The following is a 26,084-nucleotide window of genomic DNA, read 5'->3' as shown; positions in this document are numbered from 1 at the left end:
GTGATACCAAGTTCTTTCTCTGATGATTGGGACTTTGAAAATATTAATAATATGATGTCAGATTTAGTAATGTCAGCTAAATTCACAGAGCATGATTATTTACAGGATTCATCAAATTATGAAGAATTATACTGTTACAATCACTATGGTCATCACTATTTGCATAAATCTACTCAACCTAGAAATGTTTTTTCTTATAATCAATGGGAACATTGTCCAACTCCACCAAAAGGAAGTTCGAAGACATTTTATGAGAAATTTCCATACTTCTTAGGGTTTAACAAAAGTGAACCAGAAACGTTTTATTTTAAAATGTTAAATAAGACAGGAATGAAAACAATGTTAACAAATACTAAATTGATCTATTCTGAAAAATTTGATGACAAAATGTCTACATTTGGTTTTGAATTTTGGAAAAATAACATTGAAACAAAAATCATCTGGGGAACAAAAGACTGGCAGATACAAGGTCTAGAATCATTATTTAGAGCCTACATGATCCCAGAACAAATAATATTCCTGAATGATACCATTCAACAAACTACTTGTCTTGGTTTAGCTAAGATAAAAGACTTAAATAAACCGTCTATTCCGAGGCCCATACCTGATACCAATCGTACTATGGATGTGGAAATAGACGTATCCCATATTTTTCAACATAACAGAACAAATCCTGATTGAAAAAAATGGTTGATCTGGCCCACAGACACAAATAACTGTCAAGATAAATTCCTGAACAAACAAGCATTTGCAATGCAATACGGCTCGCATTGGTAAAGTTTGAGGGATTAGTATTGTAAATGACAAATTTATTATTTATGTTTTTGTTTTGCAATTTTGGAAATTAATAACTTTGTCATTTACAATGCTAATAGTGTTAACTTGTGGAAATGTGACACCTATAGCATTTGTAATCCATTGCTTGTACTACACAAGGGCTGATATAACAGCAAGTTTAAACATATGCAACAGAAGCAATGAGTGAGAGTTACCACGGACAGTAGGACGACGGCGGGGGTGAAAGGAACTACAGACAGCAAGTGGAGGGCAGGCCTGCGGCCGTGAATAAGTGACGGTGGGGGGCGGGGCAGCGAAGCCTTTGATGTGCCAAATGCTGCTGGGGAACCGAGTTGGAGCCTCGGCGTGGGCTCAGCATCCTGTGATTCTGATCAAATCACTTTATCTCCCTGCGCCTACCACACAATGAAAGTGTCCTTGTGTAACATAACTGGTGCTCAAATCATTCATCAGAGAGCATTACCATGTGTTAAATGACAAAATAATGAATTAAAAGTATTAAAAATGTTGCACATTGTACCACATAATTTGTCTTTTCTTGCCTCATAATTTAGACAACCTTGATGCATAATTTAGTGTCCCCCCTGCCGAATAAGTCTAGTTGTATTGAGTACTGTCCACACTTCACTACTCGAAAATGTGTGCCCCTGTGACAGCCCTTATGATGTGCCCCTACACTAGGATAAATCTCTGCTCATGGACAAAAGCCCCTCGATTTGGGGATGGGAGGCTGGAGGCTAGAACAATGCTTTGGAAAAAAGAGCAAAGGATGTGGTTCTGCAGGCTTAGTAAAAAGCTTCAGGGCTCGAGTGACAGGGATGTAATTAGGGGGGAGGAGGGACGGAACTGAAGTGCTCTGGGTTTAATAGATGGTCAATGTCCAGCTGGTTTGGTGTGTTATTTTATCTGCAGCAGGGTGCTTTGCACAACTTCACCGTGTTCTAAGATGCAATCTGCTCTGCACACCTGTGTCGCACGATGCACGCGCTGCACAATATCCGACTCGCTTTACCAACAAACACCAGTACTATCGACTCAGTGAGCTTAATAAAAGTGTTGGTATAATGCCACACGAGCAGCTTAGTCTCGAAAGCTTTACGCCGCCCCATATGCACAACACACTTTCTTGCACTGTGTTTCACGTTCTTTCCAGCGTGAGGAACAATGAGAGGAAGAAGGAAGCGAGAGAGCGAGGAAAAAGGGAGAGAGTGAAAAGGGCGACAGGGGGAAAAGAACATGGTGAAAGATGGAGGGACAGAAAGATAAAGATAAAGACAGCTCACAGATGGACTTGGAGGGAGAACGAAAGAGAAAGAAGAGGGCAAACAAAGATGAAACAAGGAACTGGACGACAGCAAGGGACTGGGAGACAGAAGGAGGTGGGGGCAGGGTGAAGGGTTAAGGGGTCGGGAGAGACGGCACAGGCGAGGCAGGCTTAAAAACATGTAAATATAAAAATTTCGATCTAGCGCTGAGAAACCCTGGATACGTTGTAGCGCTTTAGAAATAAACATTTATTTTCCTCAAAAGAAAAGGCCCTTAACAAAAACAAGAGAAAGGGAAGTGCGCGCTGTGTGCTGGGGGAGGAGGGGGGGGGGGGGGCTATTATCCTGTGAGAACTCGCAGCCGGAGAAGGGAGAGAGTGAAAAGGGCGACAGGGGGAAAATAACATGGTGAAAGATGGAGGGACAGAAAGATAAAGATAAAGACAGCTCACAGATAGACTTGGAGGGAGAATGAAAGAGAAAGAAGAGGGCAAACAAATATGAAACAAGGAACTGGATGACGGCAAGGGACTGGGAGACAGAAAGAGGTGGGGGCAGGGTGAAGGGTTAAGGGGTAGGGAGAGACGGCACAGGCTGGGCAGGCTTAAAAACATGTAATTATAAAAATTTCGATCTAGCGCTGAGAAACCCTGGATACGTTGTAGCGCTTTAGAAATAAACATTTATTTTCCTCAAAAGAAAAGGCCCTTTTCTGATTTGCTCGCAAAGTTTACAGGTGAAATAAGAATAATCTATAGACACCCGGTTCGCAGTAAGAAAATAATGAATAGCTATTTTTAAATGGTACATTGTTCAGCATAGTCAGTGTTTTGTATTTACAACATTATAAAGGAGTCACGGCCTGCGGCCGTGAAAAAGTGTCTGGCCTAATGTTTAAAATTGAAGCAGAATGCCTTCACAGCCGCACACAGAAAGCATTACAACTGGCAAATCAGTGGTAACGGAGTCACGGCCTGCGGCCGTGAAAAAGTGAAGTGAACAAGTGCACACTGGGGAAGCTTGGAACTCGAGCGACCATATGGAGAGGGAGGGGGGTGGGCTGCCTGCTGGGAGAAGCTGGGCTGGGCTGCCTTGAAGGGACAGGGGCACGAAGTGTGAAGTCACTGAAAGTCAAGAGAGAGAGGGGAGTGGGCTGCCTGCTGGGAAAAGCTGGGCTGGGCTGCCTTGAAGGGACAGGGGCACGAAGTGTGAAGTCACTGAAAGTCAAGAGAGGGAGGGGGTGGGCTGCCTTTGATGCGAGTCACGGCCTGCAGCGCTGGTTGGGAAGCAAATGGCTGAGGCTTTGAAGGCTCGTGCATGAGAGCAGGTCACGTGATTGGGATTCATGTGAACTGTTGGAAATCCTCCTTGAAGAGAGCCAATCAGCTGCCTGAAGAGAGCCTTTGGGGAAAGAACTGGATCAGCGACATAAGGACTCACCCCTGTTTTCTATTTCTGCGAAATAGAAAAGGGGCGAGCCCTAAAAACAGGGGTTCAAACTGACCAGGCCACACCCAAGATATTCCCAGAGACAACATCCAGGGATAGTTACAACATACAGTGTAGGGAAATTATGCCTTGAGTGGCTACTGAAATCCACACTGGCTGAAATTAAGCAACACTTGACTTTACTTAAAGAAGGTGCTGACTTGCGAGATTTCATACTGGGACCTCGCAAACAGCGTCAAAAACGTTTCATAGCGGCCGGTGAATACGCTGCATACAACGAAGCTTGGAAAGTAATGCAAATTGAAACAGCCGAAAAAATGCGAGAAATTGATTGTATAAATTTGGAAAAATCACTTTCTGTAGTGGACAATGGGTTAACGACTCTGTCTTCCAGAATATATTCACTGGACAGTATTGTATCATCTGCCTTTGATATAATAGAGCAGGACTTGCTAATGTTACAACATGGTCAGTCCCAATTGCGTTCTATTGTACAGCTTGGCTGGACGTTGCAAAACCTACGTTCAGGCTACTTGCCATGGCGTCTAATCAACATAACGTCATTATTTTCTATCTTTAACCTTACTGATAAACAAATCAGTATGGCGCAAAAAGAAGCAGGCTATACGATTCTGAGCATTGAAAAACTTGAGAGATTACAATTGACAATGTCAGAGAGACCTGTCATTGAATGGATAATACACGGAACAATTACAATTCCAATAACAACTTTCCAGTTTAAATATTGCCAAGAATATATACCAGCAAGCCAGTATGAAAGGTTGGGTAAAGGATACATCAAATCAACCTGGGATTTATCTTACACACACAAATGTTATAGTGAAGGGAAAAAGGAGGTATTCCTTAGTGGTAATAATTGTAAGAAATCACTAAGCGGTACACTTCTGTGTCAAGGTATTAACTTGCATGGAGCCTGCGAAGGGTCTTCAAATAACCTTTCATGTCACCTGCTAGGCACTCCTGCAACACAGAGACATTTTTCAGACAGCTATCCAACGGCAGCTACGTTCTAATAAATGACCACAGCTGTTGCGGAATGGTGCCAGGAGAATGCTATCTCGTAACTGTTACTTCCCGGGTCGTTTGCTATATGCAAGTATTGTGTCCAAACAGTAATCCAGACATGGAGGCGGCAATATGGTCTTATGTGAATATCTCTTCTATTCGAATTGATACTTTAAGCAGAATGAAGTCTATTCTTTTACAGAATCCTGTGCCTCTGACCTCGTCCAAAGAAACGTATGATCTGCAAGTTGCAAGGACAGCAGCAGAGATACATACCCTTTTATCGACAAATTGCCCCGTGCATTTCGTAGAAATGTTAAGTCAAAATTTAAACATGTCTGATACCAGTGGCATCGCACATGTATTTAAGACAGTTTTTTCGGGACTGTTAACACCATTTGAAACAGTTCTGGGCATCTTCCCGAATTTTGTCCATTCTGTCTTTGGCGGCCTACCTTTAATTTTGGGACTCGTAGCAGGAATGTTATTTTGGTTCCTTCTGCTCCGATATGGTAAGCCAAGCCACAGACAAAAACTCCAGCAACGATAGAAGGAACGATATTAGCAATACGCTACCGAGAAAAAATCACTAAGGTCCTCGGATTAGCCCGGCTAAGAGATCTGAGTGCAACTTGGTTTCTTTCATTCAGACCAATCTGGCAAGATTGCATCTTACCTGTGCTTCGATATCTGCTTTGCGGAGAAGAATGCGTGTTGGACGTCTGTCTTACACTACCATCAGCAGTACCAATGGATATCGATACTTTGCTTTGTCCAGTAATGACTCATGCAACGTGTTGTCCCCAGCGGCTACCTATTCTGATGACGGCATTCGTTGAGACTTCACCATTACGATTAGGTGGTGGTGAAGTATGAGAGGAAAGCAGCACCAAACAGGTACAACCTTCTGTGAGCATTGCTGATCCAAACATCGATGATAGCAATCACGCTCCAAACTGCACAGTTACAGCATTTTCAAACTTGGTCCAACTTTCACCTGATGTTGTAGACCAATTTTTTGCAAGCCTGTCTGATATGATGTTCTCCCCTGAACAACGAGAATAACTTTTAAAAACAAAAAGCACACAGCGTTCCCTGAACTCTGAATTCGGCCTTCAGTTCTGTTAAACAAAGCAACTGAAAACATTTGGAGCTATATTTTTTTCTTCCCATGAAAGCGAAAATATTTTTCTTTCACTTCAAAAATATTTACCCTTTTTCTGGCACATGGTACTCTGTTTAAAGTAGAACTATTCTTAGAGAACAGAGCTTCTATTTTTATCCACATTAGAGACAATATTAACCTCAGCCTCTAGCACATATGCAGTATCGTATAAATATGTGATGAAATGGTCTCGACCTTCTTTTCTGTATACAGAGCCATTTCATGTGTAATTTTCGCAATTCATTCAGCTGATATATATATGCATTTAACTGAATGATAACACTGCTTGAAAAAACGTACAGTACCAATACTCATTTTCGTGTATAAACCATGCACCATTTCAAAAGCAATTTATGTATTTTGGGGTGGGTTGGAAAAAACACATGCATCGTATGTTTAATATTGCTTATTTTTTAGTAATGATGGACATTAATACGTGGAGTCGGTGTTGTATTTCTATCTAGGACCCTAATTCGATATTCCCGATTCATGCCCTTATGTGGTTATAACAAATAATATCCTTATAAAGGCATAAAAATCATATCAATATTTAGTAATAGCCCATGCAGTCCAAAACACGGCAAGGCTACTCCCATAGACTCCTAGAAAGCACAACGCGTTCTTTAAACAAACCAAGCCTCCAGTAGCCCGGGAATTCCTCCTGCTTTTGTTTTGATTTGCACAAGAACTCCTGGAGTCCAGAAAGAACTGTTAGTTCTTAGTGACGTCTTATGTCCAACCTTACGTCAAACCCGGCACCTTTCAGGTATAAATATACCAACTTTGCCTTAAGCAAACACACGGTGGTGGGGAGCAGAGCGACGTTCTACTTGCCCGGGAGCCCAGCTGTTGCTATAGCCGAAGGAAAATGCCCCTCCCTTTGACGCACTGAGAAATACGCTGTCTTTTTCTCCAGCTGAGAAAATCCAGCTCCGGTGTTCCCAAGTCACCCTCGCGGGTTGCTGGGAGATCGAGGCCTGAGAAGCAAGATGCAAGACCTCCTTCATTCTATAACCAAGGTATTGAGCTGATTAAAACCTTAGAGTGAATTCTTGATTCTGATTCTTGGCAAAAACCTAACTTAGCTTAAAACTGCAATTTACTTACTCCTTCCCACGTATTAGGCTTAGGTCAGGTACACCAGGGTAGGTGTATCTTAGAAGCACCAGTTGAGTTTGTTAGTCAATGTTTTTATGTATGTATATATTTTATCCATTTTAAAGTATCATATGGCTAAGAAACCATATCAATGCTTTTACAGTATTATTTCATGATACTACTTTTACTGTACGCACTTTACTTTATGATAAGTATTGCAATTGTGGAAATTCATTTCTCTTGCATGAGAAAGAAGACTGCTCAATAAAATAACACCTTTTATTTCTCTGCACTCTGGTGAAATTAAGCATGATGCACGATTGACTGAGTGAAATAGCTGTCTATTGTTTTCACACGACTCTAGAGATACTCTCTTTATTCTGAGGGAGCAAAGTTGTCATGTTTATGCGGTTGACAGAAACTAATCCCTTCTTGTCTAAATCAGGACGGTTAACCCTTTCCTGAACATTCGAGAAAGTTTCTAGTGACCTCTGAGCTAGCTGGCAAAACTAATTAAGTCTAACATAGTCAGTAGAGACCTAGATGACCTCAGTCCTACGTCTACACTACTGTTTATGTTATTCCAATGCGCAGAGCCTATTGGGAATTTACAGCCTGATTCATCAACGGGCCGTTTTGCGAGCCCCTAATAGCGAATCATAGCGATTCGCTATTAAGGACTCGCAAAACGGTAATCATGTAGGAATCGCATAAGAAAATGCGATTCCTACTGATTCCTTATTTGCGATTAGCAAATTGCTAATCGCAAATAAGGAATAACTCGCCATTCATTCCTATGGGCCAAAAGGCCCATTGGAATGAATGGGGAGTATTCCTTATTTGCGATTAGCAATTAGCTTATCGCAAATAAGATTGCGATTTGAAGGGCGCCAGGGGTGTCCACAGGACACCCTGTAGCCCCCCTCAAATGAAATTTCACACAGGTGTTGCACACACACATGTCCAAAGGACATGTGTGTGTGTAACATGCAACTCAGAAAAATGCATTTTTCGCAATTTACCTCGAGGTCTGACCTCGCGGTAAATTGCGGCAAGAAATTGCGAATTCGCAAATTTAAATTGGATGTTGAATTGCATTTAAGGAATCTCTAATAGAGATTCCTTAAATGTAATTCCTCGCACATTTGCGACATCGCAATTAGCGATTTTTGCATTTGGGATGCTGAATCCCAAATGCAAAAATTGCTCTTGCAAAGGGCCGGATTCTTAGAATCCGGCCCCTTGCAAGCGCAATTTGGGTTCATGAATAGGGGGGATAGGAACTACACTACAGTACCTTTCAGGATTGATGTGGTATGAGGATGAAGTGATAAGTAGGTTTAATGGGTTCTGTTACTGCTATGCCCCAACTTGCGAATTGTTGGGCTTCTCCAAGTACTGCCCATTGGAGAGAGTGTTCGCTAAAGCCCAGGAGGGTTGAATCGCCATGGCTGTCTCCTTGTGACCGTTTGAACTTTACCCATTCTATGTTTTCCGAAGTGATCTGAGACAGGGATTTGACATGGCTAAAAAGTCCGAGGATATTAGTTCTGTTTAAGATGTCATGAGGGCCTTCCAAGTGGTACCTGGGGGTGAATCGCCACCTCCTATAATGTGGGTGTTTACGCAAGATTTTTTGTTTGTGTGGCCCCCCATTGCACTTGCTGCGTGATCTCAAACTATGGGGGGGGGTTGATCAAGGTTCGTCAGCGTTGTTCATCTTCCACCCTGTTGTTGTTTCTCAGCGGGCTAGCTTTTTGCTTTTGCTCCATCAGTGGAGATGTAGTGTGCTTCATGGGGCCTTTATGACCCTCAGTTCCAGGAGATCATAGAGCCTTATTTGTGTGGCGGCGTCCTCCTTACCTATGTTGACCCTGTTTGGTGTTACCTGGGCGGCCGTTGATATTAACCCTGCTGGTCCTCTTGAATCCTGCCTTGTTGTCTCACACCATCTTTTTCTCTTTTTTCGTCCTTTTCTTTATCTGCCGGTAAGCGATGGCTCTTAATCTTCTGTTTGAGATTAAAAATTGGATAGGGTGGCAGTGAGTTGCTTTTCTCCTCAGGTCTACGGCTGTTCAGCATTGGCAGCAGGATGGATCTTCATTTCATTTTTGATCTCTTCAGATTTTTCTTCACCCTCATTGTTAGGGGTGATTCTGATCTAGCTCCAGTTTCCCCCTCCAAGGTCACTTTCTGCTCTTCAGCTTCCTTTGTGACAGATCTTGCCGGAGTTTCCTCAATATAACTCTTTGTCGGGGCTGCCAGAGTCTCTTGGCTGTTGTGCTCATTTTCTCTGGTTTTTGTTTCCATATCCCTCGCTCGGCTGTGTTCGCCATTGGTGGCCACTTTGTGATTGCCCTTTGCCAGCGAATCAATTGTTCCAGGTATCTTTAATGATTCGCCTCTGCTCTTGGTTAGTGCCAATATATTCCCCAATATTTCCGGCAACTCAGCCCACTTTTCTATTATATTGGCACATGAGCTTGTCCAAGCTATCATTGCCTGGTTAGAATTGATTATTGCCTCCAATTCTTTCAATTTGCTGCCCTGGTTCACTAGGCGTTGGGCTATTGATTGAAGAAGGTCAACTTAGATCTCCATTGTAGTTGCTTGCCATATCAGGGCCTTGGCTATTGTCTTCTGTGCTTCTCTCATGGTTATCAAATGGGAGGTATCTTCTTGCTTATCTTTATCCTTCGGGCCTGTTGGTGGGGACATTCCTGCTCGATCTTTAACCTGATTTTTTGCTACATCCCCTCTCATGATGAGGTTGGGGGTAAAGTCCAAAGTCCTTTCAATTATTTGCTCTAATTTTGTAAAAAGGAGTTGGTGAGATCTCCTATCTCTGGCGAACCAAGTTGTTATCATCCAGTAGATGAGGCTGTTGTGCTCGATCGTGAGATATCTGGCTGGCTGGTGAACGCTGGGTCTTTGCCCTCGATAACTTCCAGCATGTCCTCCTCCTAAGGCCAATGGATCAAGGCTTTGATCGGTAAAGACTGTGTATCGCGTCAGTGGGCTTCCTTACAAACCCTTTGACTGTTGGGAACCGCCTGGGGTCAGTGTCGCTGATCCTTTATTTGTGTATTATACTATTTTCCTCTGCGTCTCGCGCTTTGCGCCCGCTAGAAGGGGGTAACTTTGGGCTTCCCAGTACGCATGTTTCCTTGCCCCGGTCCTGGTCCCCTTTTTCGGACAGCAGGTGGCTTTCTCCCCCAGATGGTGATTTTTTGCTGTTGAGTTGCTTGATAAGTGCACTTGATAAGTGCCTGGCCGGGTCGCAATGCTTAGGGGTTACTCGCAGTGACCTCTTCCGGCTCTTTAGTCCCCTTGGCAGTCATACCCGGTGGCAAGCAGCCCGGCATCTCAAAGAAATGGGTGATGAGCCCTTGTTGGGGGGGTTCTAGAAGGGGGCTCTCTGTGTGCGACTCTTGTCTAAAGTTCTGAGCTTGTGACCCTTGTTGTTTGCACTTGAGGCCTTCTCCGTCAGAGTCCATCCTCTGTGATTTGATCGGGTTTCCCTTAAGCATTTTCCCTCTGCACCAGGAGAGGGTATATAGGGAATTGACTAAATGACTCCCCGACCTTTTTAGGCTGTTCCTGTGTGCACACTTCTATGTGCGCTGCTTAGGCCGTGCTCCTCACCACACAGTTTATCTAAGCCTAAAGCAGAATGCCTTAACTCCTGCAGCCTTCTCTGTTGTCATACTGCTTATGCGCATTTGTCCTTTTGTGCTTTGCGTGCATTCCCGCTTGCCACGCTGCTCACTCCAGAAACCCCCACCGGTAGCCACAAGCCAGATGTGCCAGATGTCCTGTGCACCTCCGGCCCTCCTGGTGAGAGTCTTTCCTCTTTCCTCGGCAAGATTTTGGTGGGGCTGAGCAGAGCAGGGTCCGGGCTATGTGGGGAATGTGGTGAATGTAGGGGCAGGGGTGGTGAGCATGCAGGCTTTCTCCGCTTTCTCTGCTCTCACTCACCCGTGTGCTTTGTGCTGTGGAGTGGAACTGTGTGATGTGTAGTGGATTTGTGTGTAGTGGATTTGTATATTGGAATTATGTGGATACTTATTATCTGGAATTGAATGTATTGTAATTATGTGGAGTGGGATTCTGTGTTTGAGTGTAATTATGTGAAATGGTATTGTGTGTTGTGGAGTGGTATGTAGTGGAGTTTAATGAAGTGGTGTGCTGTCGATGGCTGCCTTCCATAGTACAGAGACGCTTATAAATAATATTTATAAAATTACATAATACATGATGTAAACAGCTAAACGATATTTCACTTAGTAAGGATATGCCCTTCCCACTTTAATAAAACAAAGAACTGTGTTGTGTGTCTTTTTTTGTCGAACTTTCCACAGAATGCTTATTACTTAGCGAGTCACGTAGCGCCAATGGAAAGGAAGTTCCCTGTACTCAGCACTTTGAAAACAATGTTTTGTAGCGTAACGCCAAACTCATCACTAATGTACTGCACTTTGAGATCTTACATGTGCCACCAGTGCACTGCAGTTAGACGTGATATAGGTGCCACTGCACACTGCATTTTTCACATGAAAAACAGTGCACTGCAGTCAGATGTTATAGGCACCACTGTGCAGAGTTGTTCTGCTTTTATCAATGTCACACGCACCAACAACCTGCCATAATGGGATTGCTGCCCTAATTTTAGTTAAGGTGACCCCCTCCTACTGTCCTACAATCTCAGGCATTCTTCTGCAACCGAACGCTACGTACAAGCGCGGCTGGGAAGATGCGCCCAACTGCTTGTGCAGTCACTGCCTCCAAGTGATGATTCACCAGAATGGCTGCCCTTTAGACAATCCCAGTACTGTTTGTATCAACACTTCTGACTTGCTGGCGCCGGTAACACTGGCCTGTGTTTGAAGGACTGCATGCATTCCCTAAGAACGGATTCAGCAATCTTTGGGAGGGTGGGCCTGCCTGCTTGACCTCTGGGGCTACTCCTTGCTGTGGTAATAAGCAGTGTGCCCCCTGACGTCCATGGGGGACTTATATCTGGCTTCAAAATGATTCAAGTGGAAATAGTTGTTTTCTCCTTTTGTTGTCCTTCAGTTAAAAAACAATGTTGCATTAAACAAATTGCAGGAACTGTAAATGAAGACTATAGCTGGGCTCTGCACGCTCGGCTTTTATTCTGGTAAAAAATGTGAATATATTAAAATAAAAGTGTGCTAGTGTCCCCTGGACATTCTAAACCCCTGCCGTGTAAGCAGCTTTTCCAAAAAGAATTCGCAGGCCATCATTACCAAGAGAGAAATAAATGTCAGAAAGTCCTAGAAATTATGAATTTCCTAGTTTCTCTGGCAACCCTGCCAAACACTGAGCTATGGGTCTGGAACGATGGGGGATGGCAGGGAACTCTAATATGGCACAGATAACAACTAGCAAAGATTCAAAGGGTCCCTCACAGCCCCATAAAAGTGCAGCTGAGCTAAAACTGCCACCAAACTAGAAGAGCGCTTTAGGAAAGGCGAGGCCGACATCGGCCCCGCCGCAGGTATGGCGGGGCGCTGCGGGCCCCCAACCGCTACCCGCTCTAGCTGTTGGGGCGCGCGCCTCCATCGCGTTACCATGACGCGGCGGGCGCGCCTCAACATAGATTGGACCCCGGGTCCCGGAGTGACCCGGAAGTGATTGAATCACTTCCGGGTCACTTTGGAACAAAGGCCAGGCAGGTTAGATCTGGCCTGGCCGAGGAGAGGTTAAAAGGCCGTGGAGCGCGGGAGTCTGCCTCTCTGACTCCGCGCGCCACGGCCTGCCCCTCCAGCCTCTAAGAGGCGGTAATTCTTTTTCCTTCACAGCCTCTCTAGGAGGCTGTATTTTAATAGGTTTTGTACTTTTTTACCTTCTACAGGTCGTGCAAGGAGAACGCTTGGCGCTTTAAGGGCAAGCGGACTGTCGGTGTGCCCGATTCGGCGGTCGAGCTGGGAGCTCTGATCGGGGCAGGTTGACATGACGCTCGGGGACGCTCGTATTTACAAGGCTGCGAGGGTCCTCGTCAGTGGAGAGCACAAAGAAGAGACCAGCGGTGGGTACACGCTTGCTGGTGGAGCAAAGCAAGGATGTGGGCATAGACATGTTTTTTCAGGGTGACAAAAGGATCGGTTGTAGTGTACAAGTAAGTGTATCTTTAAATATGATATGGCACGCTCAGGCGCGCTCTATGTCTTTTGAAGTACTACGATGTTATGTTCTGTGGCGAGCACTTTTGAAGAGAATGTTTCTCTTCAAAAGTGCTTCGCTTGTGTTACAAACTACTGTTGTATGTTGAACTGTATTGTAGTCATTAGACTGTTGGACTTTGCTCTGAATAGTCGTGCTCCTGTGATTTGCTGCCTTTTACTGAAATAAACTATTTCTTAATTGTTTTAAGTCTTCTTTGCTATTCATCCTATTTTACATATTGGCGACAAGGATTCTTTTGGCAGCATTTTACTATTTTTTGCACTTTTACTCTGAAATACCTTCGTTGAGTAATGCGCTTCGCTGGAACCTCGACGCACCTCACTTGATCTTGAAGCTGGAAACCTTGCTGAAGACCTTCTTTCGCTGAGCCGTGATTTCACCTTTTCTGGGATTTCTCTTGTTTCTTATTTTAAACGGAGCTGTTGATTCGTCGAGTCAGTCATGACGCGCGTGACAACATCATTCTTATGACTCATCACAACGTCAGCACGCTCTTTCACGCTCCGGTGGCCATTTTGATTTCATTTCAGAAGCTGTTTCCATGGTGATGCTTCAGTGAGTGTTTCCGAGTGTAATTTCTTCGTTTCTTCACGGTGAGCGCATCCACAGTTCAAAAGGTATTTCTTTCAACTCCGCTTTAGAAATAAGACAATTGACTAATTTATTTAATACAAATTAACACTTTCTGGCAGAGTTTTATTTTTTAAAGAAGTTTTCAAAGCTTCCCAATCCTTTTATTTATTTGTTTATTATGGCCACTAATCAACAGATCGTCTATTTAAATAATTTCCTGCCTAATCCTGGTAAACCTAAAGAGGCATGGAAATTGTGGTTCAAAAGCTTTGAGAATTATTTAGTGGCAATTGGAGCAGATGAGTATTCTGCAAAAAGGAAACTTTTTATTCGCCTTCTTCGAATGGTCTGATAGAGAGGATGAATAAGTTTTTTAAGGAAGGTATCCAGACTGCTGTTTCCTCGAATTTGGATGTAGAACATTTTTTAAGGGGCAAATTGTGGTCTTATTTGGTTACCCCTCATAGTACCACTGGAATTTCCCCTTTCAGACTTTTGAGAAAAAGAAATCCAAATGGGAATATTTGCCCATCTTGGATAAAAGACTTGCAGGCTAAAGACAAACCTTGTTTAGCTTGTCGTGACAAGGAAGTTGTTAAGTTGAATGTTGCTTCAAAACAATTGACTCAAGAAAAAAACTTTAATTCAAAAATCGTTTCTTCTAATCAACCTTTTAATGTTGGAGACTGGGTTATGGTGAAGTTTAACAGCAGGGTTAAGAAGGGTTTATCAACCTTCTCTTTACCTACTCAAGTTCTCAAAGTTTCTAAGGGATCTCTATTTCTTGATCGAAAGGGGTGGTGGAGTAAGCGTGTCATTGTAAGACTTACTACAGAACAGGCAAGAAAGATCTCCACTGCTAAATATGTCAATGATTCTTCCTCTTGCTCTTTTTTCCCTATAGGTGCAACTTCTGATGAACACTCTCATGTTAGTTCTCCTTGTGTTCGCCTTTCAGATTCTAGTTCCAATTCTATTGTAGATTCTAATGTTGAAGAACCTCACTGTGATGCTACTGTTGATTCCCATGTTGGTGCTAGCTCTTCTAATGTTTCCACTGACAGGTGTCACAGGAATTGTTCTCTTCCTACTCGTTTTAAAGATTATTTTCTTTCTTAATTTTGTCTGTTTATTTTCTTTGTATTTTCTTTTTCTTTTTTCTTTTTAATTTATGTAAAAAGGGAGAAGATGTAGTGTACAAGTACGTGTATCTTTAAATATGATATGGCACGCTCAGGCGCGCTTTATGTCTTTTGAAGTACTACGATGTTATGTTCTGTGGCGCGCACTTTTGAAGAGAATGTTTCTCTTCAAAAGTGCATCGCTCGTGTTACAAACTACTGTTGTATGTTGAACTGTATTGTAGTCATTAGACTGTTGGACTTTGCTCTGAATAGTCGTACTTCTGTGATTTGCTGCCTTTTACTGAAATAAACTATTTCTTAATAGTTTTAAGTCTTCTCTGCCATTCATCCTATTTTACATCGGTTTCGTGTGCTGCTGAAGTAGCAAATGAAAAATCACACTAGATGCCGTATTGCTCTTCGGCACCGCTGTGGAATGTTTGCATAAGTACACTTTCTGCGGATAAGATGGGGAGAGCTTAGATTGAAGATCTAAAGGTCCCTGGTTTGATCCCGGGTTTAGGCAGATGCCTTTAGGGGAGAGGAGGTGGCATAACGACTAAGGCGTTAGACCTCGAATCTAGGGAACGGGGTCGAGTTTCAGCAACGACGCTCAAAAAAAGGGAGGGAGAGGCATAAGCGCATAAGCGGGAACAGTCTATGTAAATGTAATTCTGTTGCCAGGGAACGGTGGAGAGTTGTGATTTAAAATGTAATTGTTTTCTTAGGCAATGAACAATTACAACATGTATTTCAGCTGTAGTGTGTGATTTTTTTACTAATTATTGTAAACACTTTGAAGCCCGAATAGAAAGCATTAGGTATCATACGGCTTTTGAATTGAGGCAGATGGTTGCTGACGAGGTTAGCAAGCATGTCTTGCTCTGGTCACGTGAAGTTTACTGGTTAGTTCTACATGCGTCTCGCTCAGGTTCGAGTGTCTTGGTGATTGAGGTTTGCGTGAGTCTCTCACGGGTCCGCTGGTACCAACATGTGAAGACCATTGAAGTTAACACCATTACGCTGAGATGGGATCAGGACGGTTTGGTGACTTCTGTAATACGGGAGATCATCGGTATTATTGACACATTGGGGGAGTGCTGGAAAGGGGATTTAGCCTTGATGTGAATCACTGATAGGAATGGTAAACATAAAGAAAGGACTCACCACAGCACTTCTAGGCAGACTGAGAAGGCATTCAAAGGTTGTGGGTTTGGGTCCCACCAGAGTCGTTTTTTAAAAAGATTTTTTTTTGTTGTTTGCTAACAACGTGGGCCGCTAGACGCTCGGTAATAAAAGCGTGCGTTTATTCACTCGATATTTCACAGGAAAACATGCTTTTCCCATATTTGTACCCGAAGTTCTGTGTAGGCTGTCTGGATTCACTTGCTCCACGTACCTCGTGCATCGTTTCTATGCTCGAGTTGTGCACCTCAGGCTCAGATATTGTCAAGGCTTGGAAAGTACGGTACGGTAGACATTACTGGAGCTCTTGCTCTGATGGCATTAGGTCATACGGCATGCTGAAAGCACGTAATTAAGTTTGAAGAAAATACCATCGCGAGAGGCTTTTCTTTTATAATAGCTGTTTTATACAGTGGCCTCATAAGTCTAATATGAAACCCAGCGCAGACGGATAAAATTTGCTGAAGGCCTACCGTAGCATTCGGTCTAGCAGGTTTTTGAGATCCTTTCAGAATACAGGAGACTGGATCAAGCTGCCTGTGCTGCCATCCAGTGGTCATGTTAAAATATCAGATATAATTTTGTAATTGCATGCCTTTTCTCAGAGGTAATAGATGCATTTTCTTCTTTCTGAAGACACTTCTTGAAAATAGCCAGCGCTGACAAATTGTTTACAGTTGACAAAAGGTAGTGCTTTTGTTGTGCCGTTGTCTAGTGTTTGGGACAGTACTCAATCACTTGGTTGGAAAGGTGGGAGCCATACGGGAGTAAATTGGTTGAGCTGCAGCCTATGTGTGAAATTGCTCCTCTTTAATAAGGACGGGTTGGGAGTAGGCATGGGCGGAAAATCCGTTCCGCTCGCGGATTTTGCGGATTTTCGGGAAATCCGCAATCCGCGAGATTTGCGAATTTCCCGCAAAATCCGCAAATCCGCGAGCAGCGGATTTTGCTCGCACTGCTCGCACTGTTCGCGTGAGTTCGCGCCCCGCGAATAAGTGCAAAATTGCAGAAATACGATTTTAGCAAAACTGAAAGTAACTACTTACCAGGTTCAAAAGTTCAGGCTCATCATTAGTAGCCATTTCCTGTAGTGCTTCCTGAGGGGCCCCTCCAGAGTTCAGTTGCCAGTTGAAACTATTATGTGACCCTGCTCTGAACCTCAGAATAGTTACACATATGCCACAAAGGTCCTGAATTACAGCTAAGGGAGACAAGCAGGAGCCAGGCTGGAAGTTAAAATCCATTAATCAGCCCCTAATTCATTATTGTCAGTTGGGGCAGGGCAGGTGTTGTAACTAATTTTGCAACAATGAAAGCACTTAGCAAGTGCAAAAGATCACTAATCAGGGCGCACTAAGGAAGCAGGTGCCAGCTAAAAAAATATTCTGTGACACATTAATCAACCCCAAATTAATTCAGGTCACTTGAGGCAGGGAAGGTGTATTTTGCTTTGCCGAAAATAATGTACACTGGACAACCAGAGGGTGTGGTGATGAAACAGAGGGTGGCATGGGTGGGCCAGAGGGTGGCATGAGTAGTCAGAGAGTGGCAGTGGTGACAGAGAGTGGCAGTGATGAAGAAGAGTGTCCCAAACAGGCTGGACACGTAGAAACAACAAGTTCGCGAAACTTGCGACCCGACAGGTAAGTTCGCAATTTGCGAAAGTGTACAAAACCCTCGCGAACTGGCAGAAACACGGGCAAACACAAAAAAAAAAAATCCGCAAATTCGCGGGAATTCGCGGATTTTGCGGATTGCGAATCCGCAAATCCGCAAAATTCGCGAACGCGAGATCCGCAAAATTCGCTCATGCTTAGTTGGGAGACAGCCTAGACTGCAGTGGCGATGGCATAGTGGGCTGAAGTTGCAGGAAAACTTGGGTATATGGCTCAGTTCTGTTTTAGGATAGGGACGTACGCCTTGGATGCATGGGTGCATATCTCGGGGAAGCTGAAGTCTTGATCCTTCTGTGGGTAGCGGCATGAACATAGAGGTCAATTTTCTCTCTTAAAGGAGCATCTGTGGCAGCGGCGCGTGCAGCGACAAAAGAGGGGGTGTCTGGCCCCAGCCTGCGAAACACAACATTATTGTAAGGCACCAACGCTGGCGCTTTGTCTAAGTGGTGAAAATGCATCAAGGCACTTGTGTTGCTGTTTCGCTATTACAATCTTAGTTTGCACCTCCAGAGTAGATGATAAATGGTGCACATGTCGCTGTTACTCAAATCAGGTTTTAATCTTGACCTCCGGAGTTAGTGGAAAAGAGCGGGGAAGGCATGCTCAGGAGTAACCAAAGGAATGTCTCAGGGTTGGAACTATGGGGCACGGCAATCAGAGGTTGGTGACACCTTATATAGTTGCCAACGTTTCAGTTTATTGTAGTGTGATTATATAGTGCTTACTATCCGTGACGAGGTGTAAAAGCTATTTTTTCAGCAAGCAGAATACTACCACCGAACCCATAAAGGATTAGGTTTGAACTAGTTTAGCGAAATATGAACAGTGAGGGAACCTCGGTGTTGTATGTTGGGGCAGTAAGTTCATGATAAACACGAGTACGGTTGATAGTGAATGACATATTCTAAACCCAGTTTAGGCATATTCACACTGTTTAGTGTCTGTGGGTTCAAAACACCGGCTAAGCCAGGGTAAGGTTGACAAGTGTCAAGGTATGTCTCAAGCAAGGTAAATTTGTATGACCTGGATACGTCAGGACTCTGGTACAAAGGGGAGTGCATGAGCAGATGACATACGGGCTAAACACGTGAAGCAATCAGTGCCATGCTTACAGTGGGCGTGTGTGTGTGTGTGTGCGTGGCCCATGAGATTATACAGTTGCAAGTTTACAGTCTGGGCACAAACTGGTTGTGAGTAACAACATAGAGCGGTATTTTACAACTTATACAAGCGGTGCCTATACGGACAAGAAGCGCTTATGGTATTATATGTGCGCTAGTGGGTCGTCCTGGGCGAATTTTAGCAAGTGGGGTAGTTGTCACCTGTGTCCGTTGGGCGAACCCGAGCCGCCAAGGTTGGCGTGCAAGACATGTTGGCAGGGTGGGTTTTCATTGGGTCTCATTGGTGCAGTTCCATTCACAGAAGTGATAGTGGGGGACCTCCGACAGGCCATTTTATTGCACAGCACACGCAGGGGTTATGAGGATGATTTAAAGATATCACTGAGTTGCTAGAAAAAGGGGTAGAATAACACATGTTCTGTTAGGCTTTATGAAATCAGGTTGCAGCGCCAGTAGGTTATGGATTTAGGGGATGCACAATGGCAATGCACAAAATAAAAAATTCTGCCATCTGGTTTCTTGAAGAAACCATAAAGATTGGCATTGAGGTAAAAAGACAGATTTGGTAACGTCACATCAACCCCAGGATGGCGGCTTATGACAATATTGCAAGTGAGCTGGGAGCACTTCTTTCCCCAGCTAGCGCAGGGATCCCCCACGCCACGTCAAGAAATATAGGCTGCTAGCATTTAGGTCAGCGTCCTCTGTTCTCAAGTTAATCTTCAGTAAGATAGGTAACGCATTACAGTAGTGCGAGGCTTAAATACGCTAAGAGCACTGATTATCTGTTTCCCAGGTAATACAATTGAAGCTGTACTAAGCGCTCTCAGTTGGTAGTCGGATGGTAATGCAACTAGTGCTAGGCGGGACTCCCTTATTTAATGTTGCATGTTAATGCTTGTTATGTAATACAATTGCCTCCCACAATAAAATGTTAGGGCAAGGACCATTCACGATTAATTTGAGTTTGGACCGGTGCACCAGAAGCACGAACCATATATTCAGCATAGTACCTACTGGGGGAGTTACGTTTAGCATGTTACAGCAATTGACTGCAAGGTTTTGAGGACAGTCCCGCGAGGCACTGGCCTCTGAGAGGTCACTCAAGTACATTATCGACACCTATGATGTCATATTATTTACAGTACATCCCAGGCCTTCTTGTCACACCTGCATGAGCACGCAGGTGCAGTCGTGTCGAAAACATCTAGGAACCACTTATAGGGGTACATGTGTTTCAGTGCAGGAGCAAGTCCACCTCAGTACACGCATGTGGATTAGGGGTCTGTGTGAGAAGCATCTAGGCACCAATTATAGGTACACATGTGGTACACTATTGACTTCCTGGGCACTATACAACTAAGCACCCTACTTCTGTGTTGTCACCTGGTGCCTATTCCCCGGGACACCTTGTGCAATTTGGTACATTCGGATACCTAGGTTGTCAGACAATACCTGGGTTGCAGCCCATCGGTACCTATGCACACTAGGCTGAAGGCATGGGTAAAATGAGGGGGTGCAGTCTCATGAAGTAGGGCTGGCATGTGAGCTGTATCTGTCGTCTGTAAGCCGAAAAACACTAATCAGTTGTGTTTGTTTTTTCGTTTATGTATGACCGGATCCATGGCGGATACACAAGAAGTGCTCCACATCGCAACATCGGAAATAGACAGACAGCCAAAGGGACCAGTAGATCCTGAACGTGAGTGGCAAGCAACAGCATCAAGGTGATGGGTGATCAATCAAGGGCTCAAGAGGTACCAGCACTGTATTGGTTATGTATAGGTGTGTTAACCATTGGTGGTGACAACCACAGTAATATAGCAGTACGCTGCTTCACATGCTTCAGTATTCTGCCGCAACGGCGCCTGTGCTCGCGGTGCCATATTAGCAGACACAATAGGATATTCCGTAGTAAGGAGGTAGGCATACGCAGAACATTTCCCTGAACATAGTGGGCAGGTGTAGGTGTTTCACGGACTCTGTGGTGTACTTATAGGAGATCCTGGGGCCTGTGGTTCCCTGGGTAGCCTTCCAATTACACCAACAATGAGTATCAGTGTCTGGGGTGACGTGTCTTATTGGGCACAGCGTGATGCCATCAATGGAGCCCATTTAGTGGCCCCATGGTGCTATTAGTGGCCACATGGCGGTATGCCCACTCTCCCGGAGTCTAACAACCCTAGAATCTCTATCCCGCACTTGGGGGGGGGGGGGAGGGGGGGGGAATTGACTGATCCAGAGCTTCCAATGGGAAGGAGCGAGTCTGTGAAGCCATGGGGCCAATGGAAACATGTACCTGGTAACAAACTACTAAGACTAGCTAGGGCTTGACACTTACAGAATATAGCTATGGGGTGCATCTGGGGGGAGCCGTGCTTCTTAAAAAACGGTGTCCAGAGGTCCACATCAGGGGATGCAATTGTCTCAGAGAATCTTCCTGCCTAGTTAGTGGTGTATAGGGCCAGGGCAGAACCTTGCAGTGAGTGGGCTAGGTTAGTGAATCTTAAGGACAGGGCATGACCTTTCAGTGTAGGAGGGTGGGGGGGGCCAGGTAGTCGGTGAACTACGCTGGCCTGTGGCGGTAAGGTCATGATTGGTGAGCAGTGAATTTAAGGTCCTTAGGGGGGGGCGCCATTCTTGAATGGGGTCGCCCAAAGGGAGGGACAAGTGGTCTCTCCTAGAACACACAGAGGCAGTTATAGTCTGTTGGCTGCATGGGTGCCGGGGAGGGGAGAGTCACGCTTTCTATAGGCTGGTTGTCCACCCTGCACGTACACAATGACGCCAGTAAACGGCGCAGAGATGCAAGGGCCCCCTTTAATGGAGTTAATAGGGCATACGGGGGTAATCAGGGGGCAGAAGTACCCTCACGGTAAGCGGGCCCTCTGTGCATGCGCACTTCGACAGAAGGGCGTGGTTAATAGGGCGCACAGGGGTAACCGGGGGGAGAAGTACCCTCACAGTAAACAGACCCTCTGCGCATGCGCACTCCGAGAGGAGGGCGTTGTTTTAGTGATAAGGATCTGACATCATTTAGTGACCTTGCCGTGGCCCAAATAGGATACGCAGAAAATAATTATTGTATAATATGATTGATATGTTAGTTTCGGATAGGAAATACCTTGTACTAGAAGTATGTTAAGGTTAGCCATCTGATATCTGTATATATAAATTGTAATCGAATGTCATGGAACGTTTTCTGCGTAATTGTGTAAATATTGTTTATTTAAATTTTTGATTTATTTGTATGTTCTAATAAATACGGCTGGGGGGTTGTACGACCCCCTGGCTCCAAGGAAAGCCCTCTCATGTCCTGGTTAATGTTTGGTAATGCAAGGGGGGGTCCTCCGGCAGTCCCTGGCCATAAGGAAAGGCGAGGCTGACATCGGCCCGCTGCAGGAATGGCGGGGCGCACCAGCCCCCACCCGCTACCCGCTCTAGCTGTTGGGGCGCGCCCCCATCGCGTCACCATGACACGGAGAGCGCGCCTAAACTTAGATTGGACCCCGTGTCCCGGATTGACCCGAAAGTGATTGAATCACTTCCGGGTCACTTTGGAACAAAGGCCAGGCCGGTTAGATCCAGCCTGGCTGAGGAGGGGTTAAAAGGCCGTGGAGCGCGGGAGTCTACCTCTCTGACTTCGCGCGCCGCGGCCTGTCCCTCCAGCCTCTAGGAGGCGGTAAATCTTTTTCCCCACCCACCATCCCCTGAAGCAGATGATTGGTATTGTGTGTTATGAAGGTTTTCACAGTTTTTGTTACTGATGTTTATAGATGACAAGAGTGTCTGATAATACGTTTTGTTCCTTAGAACTTTATCCCGTTTACAGGTCATCAATCGTCGTATTTATTGGTATTCCTTGGTCAGGCAGTAAGGTCATGATTGGTGAGCAGTTAATTTAAGGTCCTTAGGGGGCGGCGCCATTCTTGAATGGGGTTGCCCAAAGGGAGGGACAAGTGGTCTCTCCTAGTACTCCAGGGGCAGTTACAGCCTGTTGGCTACATGGGTGCGGGGAAGGGGAGAGTCACGCTTTCTCTAGGCTGGTTAGCCACCCTGCACTTGTACAATGACACCAGTAAACGGCGCAGAGATGCAAGGGCCCCCTTTAATGGAGTTAATAGGGCGTACAGGGGTAACTGGGGGGAGAAGTACCCTCATGGTAAACGGACCCTCTGCGCATGCGCACTCCGACAGGAGGGCGTGGTTTTAGTGCTAAGGATCTGACAACATTTAGTGACCTTGCCGTAGGCCCAAATAGGATACGCAGAAAAGAATTATTGTATAATATGATTGATATGTTAGTTTTGGATAGGAAATACCTTGTACTAGAAGTATGTTAAGGTTAGCCATCTGATATCTGTATATATCAATTGTAATTGAATGTCATGGAACGTTTTCTGCGTTCTTGTGTAAATATTGTTTATTTCAATTTTTTATTTATTTGTATGTTTTATTAAATACGGCCGGGTGGTTGTACGACCCCCCGCCTCCAAGGAAATCCCTCTCATGTACTGGTTAATGTTTGGTAACGGAAGGGTGGGGGTCCTCCGGCAGTCCCTGGCCATACCGGCTGGGGTTTTGATGAATCACAAGCTTGGCGCTCGGCACACAGCTGAAATAGTCCCAAGACCAGTGACACTTTTAAGCACAATCGGGCACTCTTCACACATGACACAATTAAACATAGACTTGTGTAGAGTGTCTGACACCACATGCACATTTGTCAAAGTGTCCACATATAAACAATCTGACTCACTTTTCAAATACAGGATGACAAATGCCAATTCAAGCATGCATGCACGCAACACACAATCACGCAAAAAATTATGAGCACACTGAAAACATGGTACACTTGCACAATCTGACACTCTCACGCACAAGACTTCACCAACACAAACATCACACACACATCATATAATACACATGCACAGGTTTGTACTTCTACAGGTTTATGACCCTCAATTACCATGGAGGGTTAACAGTAAGGGAGCTGGGGAGAGTTCCAGTCACTCGTCTGCTGTGACCTCCACACTGGCTCTGGTCACTTCTACGGGTGAAGGAGAGGACTGGCACAGGCAGGAGAATGAGAGAGTGACTCAATGGTTCTTTGAAACTGAGGACAGACTTGGGAGTAGAAAAGTACAATTCTTGCTCAGCTGCCAATCAATAAAGTTCACATTTGTGAAGAGGAAAAAAGCTGTTGATGAAGAGGGAGGAAGCTGCAGTGTGGGCCGGGTAGGAAGGGGTTGAATAGTCTCAGCACTGCCTCGTTGTAATCGGGGGCACACAAGCTCCGGGAAAGGCTCTCTCCCCCATCTGATGTGAAGGGGGGTGAATATTCCTCAGCAGCTCTGGTCCACTGCATGGCCCCTCCGGTAGCAGCACAAGGACCTTCCTGTTCGACAAGACCCCTTGAAAGGAGGAGCAGCTTTGCCCCTGACACCATTGAAACGTTTGTTCTTTCTTCAGAAGTTGCTGTCTCTGTAGCTCCTTTATCACACTCTGCCTGCACGAATGAGGCTCAGTATTTTCAAACACACCTGATTCCACTGCACACACAACTCCCATACACCTATAACTCATCTGCAAACAAAACACCCTTGCACACACATTACTCGCCTGCACACTTATAACGACTGCATACCTCACTCAGCCCCCTCATGCACACACTTGACTCCTCTCCTCACAGACCTGACTCCACGTTGCCAACACCACGCTCTCACTACGTTAGATATTGCTTATTCCACTTCACACTCAACACTGGTCTGCGCTTCTCACCCCTTTTCACACTCCTCACTCCCCTGCACACACCCCAGTCTCCTCCTTCCTAACCTCCCTTACACATCTCAACCCTGTTTATCATTTCACTAATCTGTAAATACATCAGTCCCCTGTGCACACCTCACTCCTCTGTATTACATACCACACACACACACTTACACATGCAATACTCCCCTGTACACAGCTCCCAAATTCTCATACCCCTTCCCTACTTCCAGTTCAGAGCTCACTTGTCCTCCCAGCGCACCTCACCGACCTGCACTCCTCTCTTCTCCAACACACTCCTCGCCCCATTCACTTTCACATTCATCACTCTCCCCCACACCTGTGTCCTCTTCCAATGTACACTTTCTCAACTATACATGCCCGACTCTTTAGCGCACACCTATCGCTTCTGCTCACTCTTCACCTCTGCTCACATGCACCTTCCTCTGCACACGCAGTCTTCTGTTCACATCTCAAGCCTCCTCTGCGCAAACCCTGCTCTTCTAAGCACACTTTGGCAGCCCCCTGCTTACATCTTGCTCTTCACTCATACGCATGTTATCACTTCGTTGCTCCAATTTATTTCCAAACGGTGCCTATCCTGTGCGCTGGTGAGTGGTCTCAAAGGCGGGAGCTCACGATCCACCCATGACCAATCCTACCGTAGTGTATGCAACACTAAATAAAACAAATACAATATTCGCAAATCTTCTGAAGGCGAAGGTGTCTTAGGATGGGCGAAACCCCCCTTCTTTGGGGGGCGGGACTTTTGACCTACAGAGTTCACCAAGTAACACATGTGAGTAGAGGGCTCCCCTGGGACTCATCCCGGCTCTGGTCTCGTTCAAGCCTTGGTCCACGCTGATGCTCAACAGACCCTCTACACAGAGCAGTGCTGGCATTTCGGCAGTGGCATGCGTAGCTGTTCGCCCATTGCTTTCAGAAAGTGAAACTTTGGAGCTCCCGAGCTCAAATTCGCAACCCGAATCCTAATCGTGGGCACAGAAGCCAAATATTCAGATTGACACAGTTATCCTCCCTGTTCTGGCGGAGCGGGTTTGCACAGAGCCGCCAGAGCGTGCGCAGTAATGCTTCAGCACAGCCCCATCTAGCTCTGCAAGTAAACCAGACAGCAGAATCAACCCCATTCTTTCACAGACTCCCGTCCTCCCTCTGAGAGAATAGAGCTCTGCCCACAGACCGAAACCAGTCCCTGCTCTCCGCAGACATGCACAGAATGCCCCCCTCCCCACCGGCCATCTGTTTGAGTCTTGTCCTGAAGGTGCTGAAGTTGCTGTTCCTTCAGGACTGTAAAACAGAGAAGTCATAAGACGGAAGCAAGAGAGCTACTCTGACTGTGCAGAGAGCCCAGACACAGAGTCGAGGGAGATAGAAAAATACAATTGCGACCGCAAAAGTGAAAGTGGCGCGCAGCAAATAAAGTAAATGAACAAGCGCGGTCCCTGAAGTGAAAGAGAACTACAAGAGTGGTCCCCAAAGTGAAAGAGGACCGCATTGCAAATAACAAAAAAAAAAGAGTGCTCACCGACTTATGGAGACCGTGCAACGCCACAAGTAAACAATCCAATCCTGATGGGCTGCCCCAAAAGGAGTAAGGACGGTAA

The sequence above is a fragment of the Lissotriton vulgaris genome, chromosome 12 (genome assembly GCF_964263255.1).
Source record: "Lissotriton vulgaris chromosome 12, aLisVul1.2, whole genome shotgun sequence".
Lineage (NCBI taxonomy): Eukaryota > Metazoa > Chordata > Amphibia > Caudata > Salamandridae > Lissotriton > Lissotriton vulgaris.
The sequence above is the reverse complement of the archived record's forward strand: the minus strand, read 5'-3'. Positions refer to the sequence as shown.